Source organism: Balearica regulorum, chromosome 1, assembly GCF_011004875.1.
Source record: "Balearica regulorum gibbericeps isolate bBalReg1 chromosome 1, bBalReg1.pri, whole genome shotgun sequence".
NCBI classification, from domain to species: Eukaryota; Metazoa; Chordata; class Aves; order Gruiformes; family Gruidae; genus Balearica; species Balearica regulorum.
Genome location: NC_046184.1, coordinates 6,672,607 through 6,685,282, shown reverse-complemented (window position 1 = coordinate 6,685,282; position 12,676 = coordinate 6,672,607). Strand labels below are relative to the sequence as shown.

Below are 12,676 nucleotides of genomic sequence, written 5' to 3'. Positions count from 1 at the left end.
GCAGGGAGAAAAAACAGTGGTTGAACAACACGTTATGAAAGCTGGAAATGTGAATTATCATGAGGCTGCCTGTACGACATGAATAAAAGAAAGCTTGCATGGTTTAAAATAAAAAGTCACCCCCTGTGCATTGCATCTATAGCACACCTACATTGTTAGTGAACTGTAATCACTTAGAAATTAAGTTAACCAAAATCCAATTGGCTTTGTACACTGTAAATAAGGTTATATTTTTCTGAAGGCTCCCGATTATACTTTGAATATAAGCAACATGGCAAGCTCAAGCAGCAGGAATTCATTGTTGCATCCCAGGCAGAAATTCAAGTTAAAGCAGGACCTTATTTAAAGGGTCTTATATGTAAGAGCTAAGGTTTGCTCCCCCCCATTGGAAACAAGGTAGGACTGGAGGTAGGGCACTCATCTCAGTTGCAAGAAGGAAGATAAGCTAGAGGAGGATTCACCGCTGGTGGGATAGTGGAGGCTGGTGATGGCTGGCAGCACTAAGTGAGGCTCCATCCGTCTGACCTTCAGTAACGCAGATAGTTTTAGGTGCCTTAATCCCCTGTTTATCCCTTTGGCAGCATGGTCCAACTAAGTGGTCTGTGGGACCAAACACAGGTTGTTGTCACTTTACTGCAAACATGGGAAGGAACTCTTCCCGCAGCACACGCAACCCAGGCAGTTCAACGCCTGGCCCAGGGGGAGGTCGGGGCTCACAGGTAGATCCTCAGGGGACAGCTATACCATGGTAGGCATGGGACAAAGAAACAAGGACGAAGATTTGACTTGCTGCAATCTGTAATGTCCCACAGTAATGAAGTCTGCTGCCAAGGATGCACGGGGCACGTGCGGAGAGCTTACTGCGGGAGGACCTTGCATCCACGTTGCAGGTGGGATGCTCAACACAATATCCCAGCTTGTGACTTCAACTTTACTTCCAGCAGAAGGGAATCCACTTTGAGAGCATCACTTGTGCACTTACGTGCATAAAACAAGATTGCAGGTATAGACGCAAGGAAAATTCACACTTAAACAGCTCCCACCCAGCGCAGTAAATCAGTGATGTAGGCACACCCTTAGAGCCTCATCTCTTGCTACTCTGTCCATAGGGGAAATAGGGTGAGGCTGAATGCAGCCCTTGTCCTGCAGACATGGGCAGCCCCTGCTTTGGAGCCAGGTCACATTAATAAGAGACCCTGAAACTCCTAGAGAGCTCTCTGGCTGCAGATGGGGCGCTCGGTGACCCAGCTGCTATGGGGAGATGGAAAACATGCTGGGTAATGCTGGTTGGGAGGCAGAAGTAGCTACTGAAGCAAAAACCTACTTGGTATCAAACAACATGATGCAGATTTTACTGATAGAAAACAAACCTGTTCTCTTAATCACAGACAGAGATTTGTTGCAACTCCAGAGAAATGTCAAAACCAAACAGTGAACAGAAGAAACCCCGGCTCTCAAGCCTTGGTGCTCCCTTGGAGTGTGACACAAAGGAATCTGTCCTTCGGGCAGCGAGCAAAGCTGCTGCTTGCACCGGTTCCCCAACGTTGACCAAGGTGAAAGAGCACACCCCACCTGATAGGCCTGGTTTTGTTCAACCTCGCAGCATCCCCGTAACAGCAAAGGAGACCTAGGAGAAAGCGTGCGCAGGAGACCGCAGCGAGCACATCTTAAGTACCCGCGCGGAGGGGCCCGTACCAGCCCTTGGAAGGAAGGGCTGAAGCAGAACGCGCCCTCCGCTGCCTCTCGCTTGGCTCCAGCCGTGATTGCACCGGGAACGCTCCCTCCCGCTTTGCAGCCGGGCCAGCGACGACCGTTACCTTCACAACAAGCACAGGTAATCGTGTATTCCCAGCTGGAATACAGCGAGTTTATCCCTAACGCAGAAAAGCACTCGCAGGCAATACAATACACTGGCAGGCAGGTAACGCAGACTTAACGCAGCTGAGAGGAACGTTTTTCATACTGCCAACAGGTTCCCTAAAATTTCACAGTTTACGACAGAGACGGTTTAATAATTATTTCAGTGAGCCGAACATTGTTTGGCAGGGATGAGTATTACAGACAGCTGCAGCCTGTGAAGGTTTGAGCTTCCTGTCAGTGTTTCTAAATCTTCTATTCCACTGTAAAATTCTGCAAATTTAAATTATTTTACTCCGGAATGAAAATGGAAAACAAACCTGAGTTTGTGACATTTAATGGCGTGACTTTGAGAAAACATTGCTACATTTTTCTATCCTGCCAGCCAGCTCCAAAGTCTATCTGCTATTGTTCTTCATTTGGTTTATTAGCTTTTTAATATAAAGCTTTTTAACCAGGAGAGAGGATTCAGAGGGGAAAATACCAAGCAGTATTCAGGACTTTGCGACTGCGATGTCCTTTACCATGGATCCAAAGAGTTTCATTTTAGATTTCAGCTCTGTGGGTTTATTCCGATAAGGAGAAGTTTGGAATCTATTGGTTTATCATCTTGGCACTACTTGAAAGAACTGTACTTGAAAGATGAATATACTGTGAAATACCCTTTAACTAGTCATTTTTTGGGAAGTAATAGTGCAGGAGAGAAAAATGTCTCTGTGAATGAGGACTGGGAGAAAACAATAGCTTAATGGGAGACGTGCAGATGTTTCAGGCAGATCATCGGACCCTGACAAAAATGGAGACTTCTAAGCTCACAGATCGACACATCTGAAAATGCACATGGATAAAACCTTCCTCTGGACTCATTTTGTTCGTATCTTCTCAAAAAAGTACAACAAAACAAGAGGGGGTTTGCTGTGGTTTGAGGAGAGCATAGGCACCAGTTGTGGACACCCGATTTTGAAGCTATCATCTGCTAAAGAGGTCAGGGCTGGACACTAAAGAACAAATAAAATTAGAAAACACAGGAAAACAGAAAAGGCAAAAGTACACACGGTCCCAAAGGAAACGCTATAGCTCAGCCTACGGACTTTCTGGATGTGGTTGCTGCCAAGTTACGCAAACCGTTGCAGCTCTAACAGGTCGGCTTTGAAGATGTCTCCAGTGTAAAATCCCTTTGGCTCAGTACCGCATCCTGCAGGAGAAAGTACCAAATTCAGCCTTTTCTGCAGAAATATCGGAAGGGAAGACGCCTGTGCAAGAGGATGGGGCTAATGTGTGCTTTAAGACCGGTAGCTGGCCCCTGCTGAAAGACAACTAGGAAACGACTTTCCTTCCTCCATTTTTCCTAAGAAACTGTAATACTGCCAAAGACAAACCAGTGGCACCACTGGAAAAGAAAAAGTGCATTTCCTAGTAGGAGAAAAGAAAAAAACCCCAAGTGTCCTCTCTCCAGCCCCCTGCACACATAATCTTGGCTTCATCACCAACAAACTTGACAGCAGCTTGAACCACAACTACAGTTTTCTGACATCCAAATAACTCGAAGCCTGACAGTGATAACCTTCTCCCCCTCCTAGTCAGGACAACTTAAAAGGTGAATTGGTTTGTGGACGTGGTTCTGCCGATCCTCAGCAGCCTGAAATAGAGCCCAGTTTAACTCCATGTGGGCTAGTATCTTCTCAACCAAAGGAAGAGGAGCTTGCGCTGCCAGTCCCGTGCCTCCAAAGCGGCAAATCTCCTGTGTTTTGGTAAGCCGGTTGTGCTCTACTTGGAACCGTATTTACTACAGCGTAAGACATCTCTTCTTTGTACCTAGAAAAAATACTGAATGAATCACGCGGATCCCTACAGTCCCTTAAGGACATCGGCAACAACTTCGTGGCTATCCTGCCAGATGCTTGAACAGACTGAATAAAACCTGCCACCCCGTGCTGCACAGCGTCTAACGGCAACAAATGGGACGCTGAGAAACCAAGGCAGAAACCAGCCCCACTTCTCAAAGCATCTGACGAGAAAACGCTGCAGTGTGTACACGACAATGCTCAACTTCAACACCTCATTAAAAAACAGGGAAAAGATCTCTTATTTCAGCTTGTTTTCTCTCGCTCTTTTTTTTTTTTTTTTTCTTTTTTCAAAGGAAATTTAGTGCCAGAAAAAGACCTCAAGGTCCCAGCCACTGGGAGAGAGTTGACACATTCAATTCTCCATGACACATTCAATTCACAAGCCCCCGCTCAGGCTGCCAAAGGCACCAATTAGCACCGGTGGTGGAGATTTTATTTATTTAATTTCCACATAAACCTGTTTAGCAAGACACCGACAGCAGCAAACAGCCTTGCGTATGGCTAGAAACAGCTTTACCTGAGTCACTGTCAAAGATGGCAGCAACTCGACTACACGGGGATCATGCAGCCAACGCTTCACTAAAGCAACCATTTAGAAGTTAGGGCTGGGCAAAAAAAAGCAAATGGTGAGGACTCTTCCACCACTGCATCCATTAATTTCTGCTGACAGTGAACCTGGGTTTCTGGAGGACGTTTGTGCGCGTTGTGGAATTACGACAAATTGCAGAGTTTTCACCGTGAAACTTCAAAAAGTGCCATTCCTCCTACGAGCAAGAGGATTTTTTCAAAGAGCTGGTAGTGACCTCCTGCAACGGGACCTCTCCTCCCGTGCGACTTCTGCTCTACGACCCAAATTAGCCCCTTTGTGAAACCCTTGTCCCCATCCACCCAGCAGAGAAATGCGGCTTTGTTAGGCTGTAAGATACAGCCCTATGACATCGCTAGGAGCTCCGTCATGTCATTGTTTTTATCCCTTTCTCCTTATTGAAACACGGACTAATTACTCCGCGAGAACTGTTTACGTTCCTAATTTTGAACACCTAACAAAAGGAAGCTCTCCTCCACTCAGAGATGTGGCTTACGCGGTCCTCGCTGGCATTTAACGGCACTGGGATCTGTGTAAGAAGCTTAATCTCTCAGCCAGGATTTCATGCTTGAATGAATACGGCAACCTCCATCTTGCTTCGGGTGTGAAAATGTCTCTCGCAGCTCCCTAAACTGAATCTATAGTTCCTAGGTTAAAGTTACCAGGAATTACGCACGTGCATCAGTATGAGAAAATAACCCTTGGACGTGGCCAGGAATTAAAACAAGTTGTTCTACGAGATGCTCTGAGGTTTTGATTTGCTTGAAGAAAAAACGTGCTGCAATTTCCCAGGCCTGAAAATTTAACTTTTGGGAATTAAAAGAGAAAAGATATGGGAGAAAAAAAAACCCAAAACCCACCTCATATTCATTTGTCTGATTTATGAATTTCTATAGTTTTCAACTGTCAAAATTTGTCAGTTTGGATCTCTCCTGTGTTGTGCATATTATCACCTGCTGCCAGTATCTGAACCCTAACCATAGGGTATAGAAATACAAGAGCTTATCAGCGCGCCTGCAAATCCTGCGACAACTTAAAAGTATGAAATTTGCTTTACCTTCTAGACTAATAAAATAAACACTTCAAAACAGCTATAATGATTATCTGATGATTGAACTCTGTATTCTTTTAGCGAGTAATGGAATCCTGGCAGACAAATTCAATTCAAAATACATTCACATTCAGGACATCAACAAAGTCATCATGTTGTGAATTGAAAATTCCTTTAAAGGCTGCGTTTGAATTCTAAGGGGCTGACAGATCAAGGGACTGGAGGCCCTGGAAGGCTAAATGAGTGAAGTCCCGCTATGTTTCTTTCTTTCTGTGAATGAAGCTCACTTTTGTGTGTGCATTTGCAAGCAGAACAGGTGCTGGCTTCATACAAGCTTGGAATCTCAATGGGGACAGTAGCTTCTTGTCAATCCAGCACAGTTCAAGCTAGCCTAAGTTAAGGAGGATTTATTTTTCTTTTTTTTTTTTTCCTTTCTTTTTCTTCCCCCCTCCAAATGCTCCTCTCCTGATTTCCACATTCCCTCTTCCACTACCAAAATTTAAACATTACACTGCGATTTAACAGGGCTGCCTTTTAAAAGGACATTCCAGCTGTTCACCCGAATGCTGCAACACGCGCTCCGTAAATCACAACCAGCTGCCTGAACAGTGTGATTTGCAGCCAAACCCACCATGACCTACACCGTCATTTTCCACAAGGCAATGAAGACATCACAAATTCTCTAAAGCCACTGAAAAGACCTATTGCTACAGGAGTTTAGGTGTGTGGTTGGGCAACAAGCTAGTTCACATTCGTTAAATTTGGTGGAAAAAACAAAAAAAAAAAGGGAGCCTTGTCCTGCATTTCTTCCGTATTACAGAATTGAGTGCAATCAGCTAACCTGCGCGGAAGACACCAGTCTAGGACCGGGAGAGGTGATTCAAGTCTTAGAGATTTCAGTTGGGTGATTCAATACAAAAACCAGAGAAAAACATGAAATGGCTGAACAGCAAATACAGACGTTCCTAACAGAGGAAAGCAAAAAACCTTTCCAGAACTAAAAATCCAACTATTTCTGTAATTCTGCTGAACAGAGAAAGAAGGTGGCTACGGCAGGGATGCATTTTGATTCCTACCTGCACCATCCCCTTGCTCTACTGTATACGGCGTCGTTCGAGAGTACGATGGCAGCGATTCACTCCCGAAGCAATCCCTGATAGAATTGCCATATACTACAGAAATCAACCTTTAACGATGCCGCCTCCCAATTAGCTCAGGTTTGCTAATAGTTTGATATAATTGGCACCCTGATGGAAACCGTATTACCAATCCTGTCACCAGCCAGGAAACCGCATCGCCACTCTAATGACAGCACATATTATAGCGATGCCACTTCTAATATTAATACATTAGCTGAAGGTAGGCAGGGGCTCACAGGCGAGGAGGATTCACAACCGGGACGTGCCAAATTCCACCCTGCGCTCTATTTTTCCTCCTGGTTGTAACATCCAGGGCAGCGATGCACCAGCCCCGGCATGCCCCGAACCGCCCCGAGCGCGTTAAAGCACAAATACTCCAGGTCCGTAACGGCCCTGTAAATGGCCGGTGAAAAATGATCCCACGGAGCTCAATTTTTTCTCTCCATGCCTTGCAAGTTATGACGGCCTTTCTGTTAATTGGCCACAAGTCCTAGTTTGCTGTCAGCCTTCAGCTGCACCGGGGAGCTCTTTTGGAGGAGTCGCACTCTGTCATTCCTCTACCCTTGTGAATACAAATGCTCTCTATAAATGTCCTCTGCCTACAAAATGGAAGTGTGGGGTTTTTTTTTGTTTTTTTCTTTTTTTCTTTTTTTTTTTTTTTTTTTACCTAGATTAAATCTGCTGCATTTTCAAGCCTTTTGGGAGAGCAACTAAGAACTAATACGCACCGGTTCGTGTGCCACAACACTTTCCTACCCATTATTATGTAAATTTTGACTAAAGTGCGACACAGATAGAAAAGATATCAAGGGCAAAATTGCCAGAATCTGCTTTTCTTGCTCTCTGAAATAAGCCACTTATATTAAACAGTTTTAAAGGGCTAATAGCTCTAAAAGTATCTGAAGAATTTCAATGTACATTTTTTCGTACAGGACAATGACAGCGTTTAGCAAATTCCTGAACTCTCCCGCTGCTTGTGTAATGACCAGGAAGCGAACGGCCAGCACGTTGGTACAGCGTGTCAGGCTCTCGGGTTTATTTTTGAAGAAAAGGGTCAACTTTCACATCTGCAGCTTGATAATACTCATTCAATATTTGCACTAGATGGTGATAAAGGGGGGGGGGGGGAAGCAGATGCAGAATTGGATTATATACGTGGTGGCAGGGTAAATAAATACATATAAATCAGGTTTAGAGCATCAAGGCAGTTTCATGTCGTTCCTAACTAATCTGTCCCTAAAGAAGCCACCACACTATGAGCCGAGCTGTAACGGTCTGAGCTGACTAGTGGATGAGAGATGTTCAAACGTAAACTCAGAAAGTGCTGTGGAGATACTGAGGAGCAGCTGATGGCGTTGGACCTGCAGATCAGTACCGTCCCTACACCCCATTGATGCACGTTGATGGAAACACCACTGGCCAGGCTTGCTGTTTCCCAAGCACCCATCCAGCGTGCAGCTCCTTGGGAACTTTCCCAAGCCCCTCCAAGCACCTTACACGCAGTGTAAATCCCTTGGGAGAGCCATTGCTTTTCCAGCCCTGCGAGAAGGAAGGCTGTCAGTCCATCAACATCAGTGAGAAAATCAAAGCGGTTGCTCAGCCCCTCTTGCTGAGTTCATGTGTGGTCCATTCATGTTTCTAGATCTCAGGGGCAGAGAAAAATTGAGATCTTGTACATCGGTCCATACGGCTTACAATAAAAACTGCCTGTCTGAGCTTTTGGAAGGAAATTTCTCAAGTAAGTAGGACAGCAGGGGGAGAGGGTGGGGAGATAGTATTCCCGTCTCTAGCTCTGTGAAGGGTCTCCCATGGGAAGTCACTGTACTTCCCACCTGTGAAATATAGAAAGGAATATACACAAAATACAGGAGAAACAAGAAATTTTTTAAATTGGAAATAATTCTAAACAAGGCCTGCCACTATGTATATATACTGTATCACAGAGAAATTCTGAATTTTAGGAGGACAGCTAAATGAAACTACAACACAAATAATCACTTGTTTCTTATGCTGCCTTCTCCTAATTTCCCCTTTACCTTTTCTTTTCTTGTTTTCCTTCTTACTCTCACGCTAATTCTCCTTAATCTTTAATTCACTTTCTCCTCCCCCCATACAAATCCATACTCTTCTTCCTAGCAGCTGGTCATTCTTTGCTTTTTGCCTTGGCCAGGTAACAACTACTGTTTTGATTTTACTGGACTTAACTCCTAAGTTTGTCCATCTCCTAAATGCGTCTTTGGATATAGTAGAGAAAGAGGGTTCAGAGCACAGATGCTTAAAAAAAAAAAAGGAAATTAAAAATTTCCTCTCTTATTAATCCATTCATACAGTAAAAAACTGGTGTGACACTGTATTTCAATCAAAAGAGACTCTACAAAGATCATGTTTGCATCAATTAATATAGGCAGGGACACATCTTTCCCTAACGACATTTCAAAAGCCCTACAGTCACCAACCCTGATATTCACTAGTAGCAAATCAAACTTCCTAGCACACACATCTTATAGTCCTGGATTTCCTTCTATGTTTTCTTTCACTTGAATGCTTGAGAAAGATCACTAAAGACTGGTTTTCCCCGATAAGAAGACTTCGAGACCACTGCTCTGCTGAAACCTCTAATTGCACTGAGACTCCTGAGAAGCCACTCAAGTCCTAGTTCAAGTAGGAGGCAACTCTGCAGTGAAAAATACTCAGAATAGCATAGCTTTACCATAAAATTATTCTCTTAAAATCTTCAAATCTTTGCTTTTGAGAGTTAATTGCGATTTATAAACCTATACTGTCACTATGAAAAACCTGTGTTGTGTATTGGAAATTATTTTCACTGGTTAAATGGCAACGGCATCCTGGGCTGCATCGGGCAGAGCGCTGCCAGCAGGTTGAGGGAGGTGATCCCTGCCCTCTGCTCAGCCACGTCTAGGGTGCTGGGTCCCATTCTGGGCTCCTCAGTACAAAAGAGACATGAACATGCTGGAGTGAGTCCAGTGAGTCTGGCCATGAAGATGATGAAGGGACTGGAGCATGTCTCATATGAGAGGCTGAGAGAGCTCTGGGACTGTTCAGCCCAGAGATGAAAAGACTCAGGGGATCCTATTAACGTGTATAAGTGACTGCTGGGGAGGAAGTAAAGATGATGGAACCTCCTCAGTGGTGCCCAGTGACAGGACAAGAAGCCATGGGCACAAATTAAAATACAGGAAATTCCATTTAAATATTAACGAAAAACATTTTTACCATAAGGGTGATCAAATGCTGGCATGGTTTGCCCACAGAGGTTGTGGGCTCTCCATCCCTAGCGATGTTCAAATCCTAACTGGACACAGCCCTGAGCAACCTGCTCGGGTGACCCTGTTTTGAGCAGGGGTTGGGTGAGATGAACCACAGAGGTCCCTTCCAACCCCAGCCAGCCTGTGATTCTGTGAAACAGCAATGAAGTGAATTTAAGTGGCTTTTCCACAAAACCCCTACTAACACAGTTAAACTTCCTTAGAAATATAGTGCAAGCTTATTTAACTTTAGCAGGCATCAGTTAAATTACCGTTTTATGGTTGCATTCATCAGTTGGCAACCAGCTCTCATTCACTAGCAAATTCTGCACATGAGTTTTTTCATAGCAAACCCACAGGAATTAATTTTTTTTTTTTTTTTTTGAGATATAGAACCAGAGACATTAAAATCTCAGTGTGGCCCATGGTGTCACAGACATGCAATACACCAAGAATGTCTTGTGTCACACCTTGTTTTCAGAAATATATCCAGAAATTTATGAATTCAAAAGCTGGTGTTATGATGCATTTTTAAATTACAGCTTATCCAGTCCTGTTGTATCTGACACGATGTTTTGTTTAAATCCCACACATTCCTTCAGTACTACAAGGCCACCTGTCCACCCACAGCCCTGACAGCTCTAAAACTCTGGGTTTGTGTCTTCTAAAGACAGGATATGAAAAGTCAGATCTAGTATTACAAAGAGACAAAAGAGGAAGAGGTCCAGGGAGAAGAAGTTACAGAATAAGGCAGAGGGTGGCAAGATTGTCATTCCTGACACTTAATGAAAACCCATTAAAAAAGAACAACAAAAATCCAACCCTGCCCCTTACCCAGAAACTTGGTAAGACGACAGTGTATGGGTTGGTTTCAACACTTGTCTGGATCTGGAAGACTTGCGTACCATTTTTGCAAGAGAATCTAAATCTGACCTTGGATAATTCATTTCTAGGAATAGTGTGTTGAAGATCTTCTGAAAATAATGTTCAATGCCCATCTCAATCTTTAGATGCTTAAATGCTTTTGAACAATCTGGCCTTTAATCTCTCAGTGCCCCAGCTTCTTCTTATAAAATGGAAAGAATAAAACGTCCTGAGCTCAAAGGAATACTGTGAAGAAAATGTTAAAAAAAAAAAAAAAAGCAACGTGAGTAACAGCAGAGCAAGACTTGCAAGTGCTGCTTCCATCTAACCAACTACAATCGCGCATGCTTCCTCCAGAAGTTTGCTTATAGGAAATGGCAGAAATCAATACAAGACATTCGAGTTGGCTTAAGGGGCACTTAAGCAGCATGGGAAAAATTCTAGGTATAATACTGTCTCAAAGTTTTATCGCTTTTGGCCAAGCAAACTAACAGGGGCTCCATTCTTTGCCAGTCAAAGGACAAAGCCTCCACTCTGAGTCACGATTTGTTAGAACATACACACTCTTTTCAAGGAGCAAATTTTCACCTATTTCACAACTTTTTCTCTTAAAAATGTGTTACTTTTCCCCATCTTTAAAACTTAGGTCAAAATCCATTGTCTGAATACGTCATACTCCCTGCTCCGTTTGCCCAAGATGCAGTCAAACACTTTCAATTCTTTCTTGACTTCAACATTATAAACTCCTACATATCTCGTATTGATTCCCAGGCATTCACGGTTTCACTCTCACAGGGTCACAGCACATGTCACATCTTTCCTACGCTGTGTACACCTTCAAGGAGTGTTTCATCTAAGGAGCTTCACTTTCCCTGAACTTGTTAGCAGTGACACATTGATTCGCCAATTAAGCTTTTTTATAATAATAATAAGAAAGAAATAGAAGAAATTCCTGGCAACTCTTCTATCTTTCGAGCTGGTTGAAACAATTTTATGCAGATGAAAATGCAATGCCACAGAGCCTTTGAACTTTAAGCATCATCTTTACTTGGCTTTGAACTCTCAACAGGGCCCATGATCTTTCAAAGCAATATACTCTGCCTGCGGAAGCTTCAAACAAGGGGGAAAAAGGCATAGTTAGAAAAAACCGCAAAAGATGTGGGTTTTTTTAAAATGCTTGATGCTCCTGAAAATAAAAAAACACAACTGAGTGGTATCTGAAGAAGCGTATTCGGCACTCAAGTGTTTCCCTAATTAATTGTTTAGATGAGTGCTAAAATAAATGCAGCAGCAGCAAAGATAAACAAACCACTTTAGTAATAAAGCCATATATTTGTGCAGACGCACAAAAATAAATGGCAGCGCTTAATGAGCACAAGCAATGAGAACGAAGAGCACACTTCGTGTGGGGGATCCACGCTCCGAAAGCTCGAGCTCAAAGATATTTGAGAGGTATCTCACAAAAGCTCCCCAACCCGACTCACGTTTGCTCCTTGTATAGCATCTTGTTTTGCACGGACTAACAGTGTAAAAATAAAAAATGTCCTGATGAAGAATTACAGCTGATGTTTCACCTGGCCTGGGCAGCCTCACAGGAGCACGGAAAATGCTTGTGGTAAGAGATTGTTATCCCAGTTTATTATTATTACTTTTATTTTTTTTTTCTCTGATGATTAACATAAAATCAATGAAGGGAGGTGCAGGATAGACGTGTAACACATGTACTTCCAAAACAAGAGAGAAAAACTAAGATGATTCATACAGTCTTTTCCTTGTGACTGGAAAATGAGCTAATGAAGTATAAATACTGGGGGAAACTGTTATCTTGCACATCTAGGAAAGTGGTTTTTATGGTATTATAAAGCTGTTAGAGGCAGGAAAATTCAGCTAAGCTCCCCTCCCAGAGAGGACAGCATTACGTTTCCACGTCTAATTCTTGCAAAGTTTTATCTGGTCCTATCTATAGATTTCCCAGAATCAGGCTTCCCATAATTTCCCCAGAAAACTATTTTGCAATCTCACAAACATTAATTTTAAAGACACTTTTCACGGTAAACACTTTCAGC

At 43.3% G+C, this 12,676-nt stretch overlaps 1 protein-coding gene across 22 annotated transcripts in view; it reads right to left on the bottom strand.

Moving 5' to 3' along the window:
- The window catches only part of CELF2 (CUGBP Elav-like family member 2), a 568,513-nt gene that overhangs the window by 100,447 nt on the left and 455,390 nt on the right, over nucleotides 1-12,676 (bottom strand). The window lies entirely within an intron of this gene.